The following is a 13,153-nucleotide window of genomic DNA, read 5'->3' as shown; positions in this document are numbered from 1 at the left end:
ACACCACAGACCCCATGAACGCATCATTCTAGTTGCAGGGTAGCTTACGAAGACCAAGTTCTGTAGCATCTGTGGCGACCTATGACACTCACAAGCTAGCAACAGCCTTAACGACAAAATTTATTGATGCGCATATAAACCAATCAGTGTTCAAGTCTGTTGCATGTTGCATTGTTCTGTTTTTATATTCCTAAGCAAAGTCCTTATAATGTCTCTCTTAATAATGAGTGAGACAGAACATGATAAATGTCTATATAAGCACTGAAAACAAGTATAATATTATTATTTTAATTCTGGAGAAACTTGGACATTTTAGAGTTTAGTGACGGAAATCGTGACATTCAGTTTGACATCCAGGACGTCTAGTCACGTTACGCAACATGTAATTACATTTTTTAGGAGTCACACTTCATCTATCAAAGCCTCCTGTGTAGGCTTAATGACTCTTCTGTAGCCCTTTGATTTTAATCAGCTATAAGGAACCAGTCAAATAAGGAAGTTTGTTTGCCATCCACAACGTTACTACTGCTTTATTTCCCAAACTACAGGGTGGGCCGAGAGTCACAATCACAGAACATGTGTGACTTCATTATGCGTCCAAAACAACTCGTTAATTAACTATACATGATTAACTCGTTATTATTGCGTTAACTTTGACAGCACCAGTTGTTAGTCATTAATCAGAAATTTTGTGGTGCTAGATCCTCATCCAGCACATTAGGCTTCAGAAAGTCATCAGGTTTGCAGATTTAAATGTTGTTATGATGCTAATACAGGTCAGTCACCGGCAATTAGACTACAAAAGTTAATAAATCATTAATAAAAGGTTCAGCTTTAAATAATAATAAGCTGTTTATAAATTGCTTTTGTCCTATTTTTCCAGAGAATAAGTGATAGAACAATGCGATAAAGAGGTGGCACCACATTCTTTTGTACAAAGTTGAATTTTAAATTCTTTAAACCTTGATCATAAAACTGTCTGATATTTGATCTACTAGTTTGTATCTCAGTAGAACTGTTTTTAATTTGATTTGTGTGCCACAGAAACATGTTATTTTGAGACAAGGGAGATAATTAATTTGCAATTTTCAAGTAACATTTAGAGATTGAGCAGTGCCAATTACTGAGCATGAAAATTGTTTAATATCTTGAGATAATGAAACGTCAAAGCACTTTCCTAAAAATGTGAGACCACCACCCCCCACCCCACCCCACACACACACACACACACACAGACAAATTGGAACATGACATGATTAAGTTGTGGGTACAAGAAAGCAGATTTCAGACATATCAGATAATTAAATTTTTATCTTTGTGACTAAAAGAGTGTGTGACAACAACAGCAGCATTTAAACATGAGATGTGACAGGAAGCGTTCAGGTTCCGTGTGTGATGTGGTGCAACTGTTTTTCAGTGTTTACATGGACTCAAGGAGCAGCGACAGAAACCCAACACACGAGCTGTGATGGAGAAGAAGATCTGCATATTAATGCGGTCAGTCTGAATACTAAACACACACAAACACACAGTCTGAAAAACAGACACAAACATGTCACTTTAGCTTTGTCTGTGCAGAAAATAAGTGAAACATGGGGAGATTTCCAAGCAGCAACACATAAAAACACACACTTGTTCACAGTTTTTTCCAAATTTCTTCTTCATCTTTTACATAAAAAGTCTTCAGGCACATTTGTTCAGCAGGATAGACACTCACAGACACACACACACTGCAGATCAGCTGAGAGTGTTTTTGTTGGAGGATCTCTCACTCTGCTGCTGTAATGATATGCGTCTGCTCATGACATGAACTGACTGCAGATCAGCTGAGAGATCAAACTCATTTTGGTTCAGTAGCTCAACTCTCCAATAGTTCGTCCTGGTAATGATGACATGACAGCTAAATTACCTAAAACTGGTCAGAGTCAGTGTGTAACACCCACCAGATGTGCTCACATGAAGACTTTTACATTTTCTCACCTTAAGAAAAGGCCCCAAAGTGTTGGAACTGAAGGTCCACCACCGCCGGTTGTGGACATATTTCAGGATGTTGTTGAGACAGTTTGAAGTTCTGCTGGTGTTGCATCTGACGAGACAGAGGACCAACTACCAGGATCCTTTGTCTCAGAGCAGCCTCTGGTAATTTGTGATTGTGATGCCTATAATTGTGGTGCGAAAGCTCCAAAATAATCGACCCCCTTCTGAGGTAAAAATGACATTGCTTTTTTGCCACATAATATTCACGGTCTGCGTAACAATTTTTAAAAAAGTAATCGTGTGAATTAATCGCACTATAAAAACACCCCCATTGTGAAAAGACCTTTACTGTCGCATGTCTTCTCTAGCTACTCCTGCTCAGAGCCTCTTTCATACCACTCAAGTCCAATTTGTGTGCTGATTGTCAGGACTCTGATTTGACTTCGACTTTAGCACTGATGACTCAGACTTGGACTAGGGCTCTGATTTTGCCATTGATTTTGATCTTATCCACACTTGTTTCCATCTCAGTTCCCTTTTCACTGTCTCTCTCACTGTTTCTCATGGATGTAGACACGTAGCCATGTAGGTAGATGATGTCCAAGTTCATAAACTGACCAACAAACTCTGATTGGTCAACAGGAAATAACCATCAATGAACACAACACCAGACCTGTTTGAATCACTGAATTAATCAGAGATCATTCATGATTCTGAGTATAAGAACCATGCCATTTAATATCTATAATAATGTATCTCTGCATTTGCATTTTTAGACCCTTTAAAAACATCCATGTTTGTGGGTGTGAAGCTCATGTCTACTGTGGTTCACTGTTCAGTTCTTTTCTCAACCCAGGTTTCTGTCTACACATGATAGAGCGCTGATGGTCCCTTTAATTGGCTAGATGTAAAACACTCTTCCATGTATAGATAAATAAGACTTGTTTGTACCATGAAACACTGATTGGCAAGACATTAATTAATGACCTATCAATAGAGTAACAACATACTTCGCAGCCAATCAGGAGAGAGAAAGAGTGAGAGAAACAGAAAAAGTGAGAGAGAGAGAGCTTTGAGGTAAATTGAAATGTTCAGAGCAAATTGGTTGTTTCCTTGAGACAAGTGGAGAAAACACAAGAAAAAGACAGACTCTTTGTGAGTGTGTTTGTGTGTGTGTGAGTGTGTGTGTGTGTGTAGTAATTATATCAGCAGTCAGGGTTGATGGATGATTGAGGTTGTATCTGCAGCCCGAGGCCCCTGAACGCACCGCAGCACTATTAATCTGACATCACTATACTGTGCGTGTGTGTGTGTGTGTGTGCATTGGATAGAGTCTGCATGAAGCCATTTATGTTGGAAGTGTGTGTCTGTGTGTTTGTCGAATGTTAACCACAGTTTAAAGAAAGTTTCGATATCAAACTAACTTCACAGTGGGAGTTGGTCGGTCCAACATCGCTGACTGATGTTTAACAGCAGACTGGAGGTTGGACCCAGCGTGTGTTCACTTGAAGCTTTGTTCAGACTAAACACAAAGCAAATTGTAGAGGTGGTGTGATTGTGTCCAAAGTCAATGGAAGGAAACAAGTGGATGCGAACAAAGACTCATTCTGAGTGGTGTGAATGCATCTGTGTTGTTGAAAATATGTCAACATGAGCATAAATATCAGGCTCATCTCACAGCTGTGTGACTCCATTTTGTGAATGTTTGGAGTAAAGAAGGAGGAGAGAATCTTTGAGGAAAATCCTTTGATAAGTTTCGGAATTAGTCTGATCTGTTACACAAATACACAGAATGCATTAGCTACAGCTGACATTTGCACAGCTTATTTAAACCTGCATTGTCTTCCTCCTCTGGCAGTGAGAGTATTACACAAACACTGTTGACACATGCTTATGATGTATGCCTCGCTTCTTCTGATTTCTTTCTTTTTTTGACTGTAATAGTTCCTCTGAATGCTGAGGTTCTTTTTTATCTGGAGCATCAGAGACTTTTCTTGGATGCCTCCTAGGTTTTTACATCACACCCCAAGCTGCTGTAGCTGACTCCATCTCTGTTGCTACGTGTGCTCCCTTTGTTTAGCTCAGGGAATCCAGTCATTGGTTGCTGACACAAAACACATCGCCACAGGTGCACCAGAATGTTGCCACAGACACCAGATACATTATCATTTCTATGAAATGTATCTGGCACAAAACTGAGCTGGGAGTAAGCCTCACTGCAACCCTCTTACGCCTTATCTCTTTTCACCAATCCTGTTTGGCTGGTGACCATGTCTTGCACCATGCACCAGGCAGTGCCACCCATAAATAGTGCATGTTTATGACACAACACCATTGAGAAACCTCTTCACAGCTAGCTTTACTGTCCACAGACGGATCTTACCTAGCATCTGTCATTAGGCATTTGCTAACTTTGCGATTTCTGCTTCTTCTCTGGTCACACCAGATCAGATTTTGTGTTTTTTCTTTCGTTCTTTCCCTTCATGACTCGGTTACCGCATCTTTACTTCAATTTAAGGTCGCTCAAGTGCCATCGAGTATTAGCACTCCAGCTAAAGTCTCAGCCATACCAGCTAGCTGCCTCAACTTCTGCCTAGTTAGGTTAGGAATGGAGACCAAAACTCCTCACACGAGAGGTAACAAAGTCTCACGGTCCTTGTCCCTTTGAGGCCTAGTAGAGCACTCAATGAAGCATTGAACTGAGATATTTTTTTTATTATTTCCACATCCTTCTTCCTTGTAAAAACCTGTAGCTGACATAACCCACAAAGTGTCTTGACTGCTGTTAGTTCAGTCAGAGTTTCAGGTGTATCCTGGAGCCTGTAGCCGGCAGCATAACAAAACACAGATGCTAGCCTGTTGGTGAGAGAACAGTTATGTAAAAATGAAACCATATGTTTCAGTTTCTTATCTGTAGAGTTGAAGAGCTGTTCGATACTTTTAAATAACAATGGACTTCTGATGAGAACAGGCTCATTACACGTACATGAAATCAATCTCAGTGAATCTAAGTTGTCTGTTTTGGTGTAAAAAGCCTTTAAAAGCTCTGAGTGTGTCAGATAATAATTATAATTATTAACAGTTAGGCTTTGTCACCTTCACTGCGTTTCATTTTGCACGACTTCACTTGAATTCAACGCCTCTCTCTGTCTCTCTAATGGGTGGTTTCAGTCTCATATTGTAATAAAAGGTTGGTGAGACAGAAAATGAGACCTTCTATTCTACTGCTGTCACACTGCAACAGGCCTCAGTGTGTCTGTGCCTCTGTGGTTGTGTGGACAAATTCTAGTTAAAAATCATTGTTGGGAGGACATTTTGGCTCATTCTCAGAATTTCAAAGGGGTCTTTGGGGTTGAAGATTCAGTTTTAAGAATGAGGTTAAGGTTTGGGTTCAGGTTCAGGTTCAGGTTCAGGTTAAGCATTCAGTCATGACGGTTGAGGTTAATGTGAATACATTATGTCACTGAGTGTCCTCACAGCTGTAGAAAGACCATTGTGTGTGTTTGTGTGTGTCTGACAGATATTACCATATCAATAGCTCTCTCCTCCTTCCACCCACTTCCTTTCCGTTTCTTTCTGTTTGGATGTAATTGTGACTGATTATCAGACGAGGACTGTTATCAACACACATACACACAGGCAGACACACATACTGGGAACAAAACAAACCCAGTCCAGTTCACTGGAAGGGGAGATCTGAAACAAGAGAAGCCTCAGAATGATAAACAGACCATCAGACACTCTGTACTTGTTATTTTTCTCAAGATAAATTTGGAAATAAATGTCAGAAAACAGGAAACTGACATTCGTCATCTCCTTCTGCTGAACTCGACTCTGTTAGTTCTACTAAAACTCTCCTTTTAAAAAGTTGTAAAATCGCTGCTGCTGTGAACCGCAGTCTGAGGTGCTTTTGTAATGAAACAACAGCATGTATCAAGAAGAACTGAAATTAACAATGGAACAAATAATAATTATCTTAGACTCTGTAGTCGGTTTTGCCTTTAAGAGCTTTACAGTCTGTACAGGTACAACACTTTCTGCCTGGAGACCCTTGAATCAGACAAGAAAACAACTGTCCTGTTTGGATTTGGAACAAACTTTTGCCTTATGTAAAGGCTTCCAAGTTTAAGATGGAGTGGGAGGTCAGGCATTGTACCAAGCTCTGCTAATGTCCCTGCCAACACAAGAGTGTACTTTTCTGGACCAAAGTGATAAACTGACCAAATGAGTGGCATGCTAACCCTCTCCTAGCATGCATAGTGAAACCCTTACAGATAGTCCAGAACGTGGCAGTGTATCTGGTTTTCGATTAACCTAAAAGGTCACTTGTCACGCTCATTGGCGTCCACTGGTTGAGTCACTAATGCTGGCTTCAGAGAGATTTCTGGGTCTGCACCCATTTACTTGAATGCAATCATGCAGGCTCTCAGCCACTGTGTTTCTCCAAGGAACACCATCTGGCATCACCATCCCTGCACACAAGGCGTTCTCAGTCCAGACTGCTCTGGTTTGTGGTTCCCTGGTGGTGGAACCAGGCACTATGATTGTCTAATTTGACACAGTGACCATCATGAAAGACAAAAAAGTTCACTCTAACATGCCTAACATTGTGCACTTCTTTGTCTGATCTTCCTGCACTTTGTCTTGTTGAATAGATCTTGCACTTCAAGGTCTCCTACTGTCCTGAAGCTTTACTGTTGTCCCTCACTTGTAAGTCATATTGGATAAAAGTGTCAAAATGAGAAAACAAAGGAAAGTGTGTCATGTCTTTTCAGCCCTAATTGGTATCTGCCAGGCCTTGTATGGCTGCATAAAGTGTCTACATTCTCCTACAAGCTCCACCAATCTATATTTCAGCACAGGCAGTGCACGGTAACAGTTGATGGTGACTTGGATGAGTGTATCTCTAACTTTAAGAAGTCATGGAAATGTAATGTGTACAAGTGAGAGGAACAAACTTAAATTTACAGTATACAGATTTCCTAATATCAAGGAAATCAATTATGTTGTTGTTTGTTTATACTACTACTACTATACTGCTGAACTCAACAATTTGTCGAGATTTGTTTTTACTGTGACATTTAAGAGGCTTGTTCTTGTTGTTGACTATAGTGTTCAAAAGCTTAATTAATTCAGGATTCAAAACAGTGAAACAACAAAGCATGAAAAAGTCCCAGGACAGGGAGGTGGGGGGCTGGTTTAACAGACACTGGTATGTTTATTTAGTTAAAATAGATACAATCTCTGTCACCTTCCCTCTCCTGTAAATATATGTAGTGTGACTGTGTGTCTGAGTAAATATAATTAGGTCCTGCAGGATTTCACCACTTTGCTGTGTTTCTGCATAAATCACATCTCTCCCATAAATCTCTAAGCAGCAGCAGACCAACCAATCAGACAAGAGCAGAAAAACCAGAGCCAATAAAGAAGTCATGTCTGAAGTCACTGTGAACTTTTTCTGTATTAGACCAAACCAGGATGTTTCACTAACCTGTGAGAGTCTAAACTGAGCCATAAATAAGTGTGATATTGATGTAGTCACCACAAGTCAACTGACTAACACAGTGTTGGTCTTTGGATCTTTTCATTAGATCTGTTGATAATAATGTAACTATAGAATTACACCAACAACACATGCTTTCTTTTCCTCCAAAAAGAAATTTCTTGATTTTTAAATGTGATGGACTATTTGTCCAACGTGACATGAGAAACAAAAACTCCCAAACTGATCCCACTGCATGGCAATCAGGGACACTATTATACAAGATACATTGGAAAAAAGAAGCCAAATAAAAGAAATAGGTCAGGATTTTGCTTGTGAAACATGTGGTATTGGTTTGACTATTGGAATTCTTCCCTTCCAACCCCAGTGCTCTCTATAGAAGCTGTATTCACTCTATACTCATATCCACTTGTCCCTGTATTTCAATTAGCCACACCCCAACCTATGAAATGGCAGACTCATTACCTCTATGTCCTTTAGTTTCTTCAGGTTTTGTTTTTGTTTTTGTCTAAGAACAAGACACATGACTACTTAAAGCTGTGGATTGTTCTTGCTGCTGCACACAAGTGCCTAAACTTGCATTTGCATACAAATAAACAGTAATGGGATTAAATCACACTTGACTGGGATTAAACCACAATTTTTTCCTAGGATTAAACTAGACTCTGCTCTATCATTGCACTGGCAGTGTTAGTGAGGGAAAAGGCTTTAACATGAATCAAACTGCAGTCTGCCAAAAAAATATATATAAATACCAAAAAACCTGAGGCAGGATGAAAACTGCCAACCTTTTCGTCTCAAAGCCAGAACATCTTCTCCTGCACCAAAGTCACAAATTGTGATAAAAAGATGGCACCAGTATCTACTGAGCAGTGTCCATCTCAGACAACACATGCACATGTGTCAAACACATCAGAATCAAAGGGTCAAAGGGCTTTTATTTTGAAACTGATTGCTATCATTCTCACTAACAGTGTTTTTAAATTGAATTCAACTGAAAGAGCTATAATCTGTTTGCGACTGATAGCAGTGTGTGTGTTTGTGTGTGCGTTTGTGTTTGTGTGTGTGTGGTTGGAAATGATAAAGAGAGAAAAAAGCTCTTTAATGGAACACGATGACACACATGATAACAGCGGTGAATGTGCATGTGGTCGGTTACTTATTTCATGTTACCTGGAGTGACAGGGTGATACTCATCTGTCACACACATATGTTAATACTTCCAAAAGGCACCCTTGTAACAATCAAAAACCTGTCTGGTTTAAATTTGGCCACCATTCCCTCCTAAGTTGTCACCTTGCGCAGCGATACACTGCTCTCAGAGTTCCTGCCATGCTAGGAACGCTCCCACAAAATGGTGACCCCTTCAGTCTGAATTTATTTTGAGGAAAAGTAAGAAGTCATATGGAGCCAAATCTGGTGAGTAGGGTGGTTGTGTTGGTGCAACCAAAAATCTTATGCCAAAAGACTCAAACTTTGTTTTTCTTAATTTGTAACTTACCAATGGCAACCATTTCTCTTTCTCATCACAAGGGAAGTGGTAGAATGACAACTGTTTTTGACCTTATAACTATTCAGACAACACAGAAAACAGCACAGCGGCATATTGAAAACAGGAGAGCCTCAAAAGTGTGTAACACCTTCTTTGGTCTTAGAGATTGCTATTTGGTCTCTGGGTCGTACACATAAACCCAACTCTCGTCACAGCTGATGATCCCCCACATGAAGGTTGGGTCGTCCCAGGCCTGTTGACAGAGATCCTTACAGTCCTCAGCAAAGTGCTGCTTCTCCATGGTGAAATCGCTCACCTGCAAATGGTCTCAAAAATGGCTATAACACAGGTCTATAACCACAGTATCCCTGTTTCAGGTCTAGATAGGAGTCCTTTCTTTATATAAGTCAACTGTCTGTCACCATAACAACCTATAAAAGAACATCAGGATCCCCAGGGATCAGAAGAGGCAAGATGCTTCACTGGGGCTTAATTATGTTGTCTTGTGTAAAGTAATGAGATGTGTTGTCGTGGCTATTGTGCAGTTGAATACAGGGCCTGGGTTGTGACTTGCCAGATGCATTATTTTACTTTTTCTCATTATTATTAATAGGAAATATATACTTTGGGGCATCAAGTTTCTCCAGAACATGTTTGTTATTGCAAATGAACCATATATGAACAGGGTTAAAGCCATAGGCAACTGATACAGATATTACTGTAGCATTTATAACTTTATGAGGCCATAGTGGGAAGTGGTGTAAATTAATAAATAGGACTGTATTCATGGAGTACTGGCTTTACAAATGTTTGCACCAGTGTGATGATGTACCTTCATTCATTCGGGTTATTTTATCAATATTTTATCAACACGAGAAGTTTCAAGAAAAACTGTCATGATAAAAAATTAAATATAGTGTGAGAGACTTAATCACCCAGCCTGACTGATCAGTATCAGAAACATTGGATTCATTCATCCTTACTTATTTTCTTTTCTCTCTTGCTTCTCTTAATCTTCATCTCCACTCTTTTTTCTTCTCAACTTTTTATTTCCATTTGTTCATCAATGACCTCTTCTCATCAAGAGCCTTTTTGCCTTTTCTTCACTTCGAGGACATTTTCATTTCAGTCCATAGCAGGATTCGGGCTTAATGAAGACCTCTCTCTATAGTTTCTTTAAGTAATGTTTTCACACCCCCAGCTCTCCTCCTACGCTCCTTCCATCCATCAAAGAGAGACAGGAGAGAGGGTAATGGAGGTCAACACAGAATGTGATTTGTCTTTTTACCACTACACTCTTCCTCCTTTCTTTTCTTCTCACTCTATCATCAGCTTCTCTTCATCTCTGCTTCTTTCTTCTCCTCTAATATTATCTCTATCTTGTCTTTCTACTGCGATGGATTTTATTGTATCTTTCCATCGTCCTCCTCTTCGCACTGCTCCACTCAGCAGCTTCCTCCTCTGTTTGTTCGCTTCTTATTTATCGCCTCTCTTCCTCTCTCTCTTGGTCTATTTTCATGCCAGCCTCCTCCTCCTCCTCCTCCTCCTCCTGCAGTTCACTTTGGGACTTAAACAGGGCCAGTGCAGCAGAGAGTTTTACAGAGAGTATACATTATACATACAGCAAGAGAGAGTAGATCAAAGTGTTACATACGCACAGTACAGAGAAGGAAGATAAAAGCAGGAGAGTCGACAAGTGAGATAGAGATGAAATAAAAGGTATAACGATAGAGCCAAATCCTTCCTGAAATCTTCAGGTATGAACCTGACGTCAAGACAAAACTCTGAATCAGAAAAACATGTCTCAACAGCATTTCCTGATCACCTTCATCAGAAGGAGGTTGCAGAGTATCAACAAATTAGAGTAAGACAAGTGTGGAGTGTGCCAGTTTTACACTGTGTCCCAGTTCCATACTAACACTGGAGTATCTACTGATGCTGACAGTGCACTATTTTAGCTGCTAGTGAGAGGAAATGACACAAGGATTGCACCAAAAGTTGTCAAACTGGAACTTTGGAACACTATTGCCAGCAGAATAACAGAGTTCTTCCCAGGAATTATTAACTCTTTTCAAAATGTCTGTCTTATGCTATGTACAAATGACAGACAAATTAAAGGAAGCCAAAGTGTGTTAGTTATGTGATTTTCCACCACAAGCCTTCAGAAGAACTTAAGTGCTCCTTGTCATAAATTCTTCAAGTGTGTTGAACTCCCCTGGAGGGATAACAAAAAGAATGACCCACCTCCTGAGGGACTACTAGGACCTCTTAAACGACCTCTATAACCTCCAAGGGACACCTACACAACCCAGAACCTTCTACCATCCCCCTTAACCTTCTAAAAGACCTTAACCTTAATAACTTTGTCATTGACCACTAAAACATCCAAAACTACATCTAGAGCCTCATCAGTGACCACTGCAACCTCTTAAAAGACCGCCATAACCCCCTCAAGGATCATGAGAACCATCTTAATTACTACTTCAACCTCCTACAACCATTTGCATAACCTTTTTAAACTTGAACCTTCTAAACAACTCCTAGAACAACCTAAATGACCTCTAGAACCTTCCCTTTGACCACTAAAACATCCAAAACTGCATGTAGAACCTTTTGAATGTCTTTTGGAACCTCCAAGCCTCCCCAGAAATGACTACAATCTCTTGAAGGACCTCCATTACCTCCTCCAGCACTATTAGAACCTTCTTAATGATTACGTCAACTTCCTACAACCATCTATAGAAGCTTTTCAACTTGAATCTTCTGATCAGCCCCTAGAACATCCCAAAGAACCTCTAGAACCTTCCCATCAACCACTAAAACATGCTGACCAACCCTGAGAGCCTCCTCAATAACCCCTAGAACCTTGTAAAGGACCAGTAGAACCTTCTTTAGATTGTTTAGATGTACTGATGTGGTGAATGAGAAGCCAGTAAAACCCAACATGTGTTAGTAAACCTCAAGCCAGGTTTTTCCTAAAATGTGTCACCTGTCTGTATGTATTATAGTGATAACAGTCCAGAGTCACAGCATTTCACATAATATTTCCCCAAAATTGGTGGCTTATAACATTTTTTACAGGAAGAATTTTGAGAAGGCAATCTCTACTGATGTTTGGCAATCTTCTATTTATAAGGTGTGGGGAAAACATGTCAGGCAGTTGCCAGGTAACTGAAAAAAACATGATTTTTAGCAACCATTGCTGTAATATAGCTCCTGGCCATCAGTCACTGATGTCACACTCCAGACATCTTGCACCATCGTCTACAGACTTTGCCCTGACTTTCAGGCTCCTCTTGTTCAGAGTCAATCATGTATTTTTTAATTTTTTTTTTTTTTTTTTACTTAACTCCAGCAGCATTTTTTCCCACCTCATGAATCACTAAGGAGATTGTGTACTACCCAGTGATTTCTTGACATTACATATTTTATGACCCTCTCAGTGGTGGAAATGTAAAAATTGGTGAACAAGTACTGTCAGATGGAAGTATTGTGACTTAGGGCTGCCATCAAAAATGAGACAGCCATAACACATATGGGATATGTTGTAGTTGAATGCTAACAATATAATCTATCTATCTATCTATCTATCTATCTATCTATATAACCTAGAGAAATCTGTAATTTTTGAAGGTAATAGTACATTTCATTTGGTTGTTTGTCAATGTCGTTATATCCACTTTATGCACGCGTCTGTGGTTGCTGGAAGGATCAAAACTGACTTTAAAGAGATTACGGATTTTAGTCATCAGACATCTGGATCTGAAACTATCAGAGAAACAAGCTGAGCAAACATTAGCAGCAACCTAACTCGCAGGCCACGCCAAGATGTCATGTGTCTGCTGAGCCCCATCAAAAAAACACTAATTTTCTGAAACTGATGATCTGACATTTACACCCACCTCACAGCAGGATTGGTCAGCTGTGCAGATGTCAGAAAGGAGGCGGGGTTTGAACTTCTTTCTGTAGCTCCCTTTTTTCATTGGTTAAACAACTCCTTCAAGCCATGTGGATCAGATGTAACTGTGACTGCAAGTGTTTCTTGACCTGTCTGTCTTCCTTTTAGCAATACGTTTCCACATCTCAGGAAATACGTGTTAAAAGACAATTACAGCTCCCTCAGACTTTTTCAAGAATCCGTAGAATTATTTTTTTTCCACTCAAGCAAGTTCCTTCAGTCT

At 39.9% G+C, this 13,153-nt stretch overlaps 1 protein-coding gene across 1 annotated transcript in view; it reads left to right on the top strand.

The window, feature by feature from the left end:
* Nucleotides 1-13,153, top strand: part of LOC108895871 (thyrotropin-releasing hormone-degrading ectoenzyme) — a 211,152-nt gene that overhangs the window by 154,488 nt on the left and 43,511 nt on the right. Inside the window, exon 20 of the transcript XR_007815013.1 lies at nucleotides 1,418-1,497. The gene's annotated coding sequence lies outside the window, so the exon portion shown is untranslated. The remainder of the gene's footprint in view (nucleotides 1-1,417; nucleotides 1,498-13,153) is intronic.

The sequence above is a fragment of the Lates calcarifer genome, linkage group LG18, assembly GCF_001640805.2.
Source record: "Lates calcarifer isolate ASB-BC8 linkage group LG18, TLL_Latcal_v3, whole genome shotgun sequence".
Classification (NCBI taxonomy): Eukaryota; Metazoa; Chordata; class Actinopteri; family Centropomidae; genus Lates; species Lates calcarifer.
Note: the sequence above shows the minus strand (reverse complement) of the source record. Positions and strands in the feature narration are given on the sequence as shown.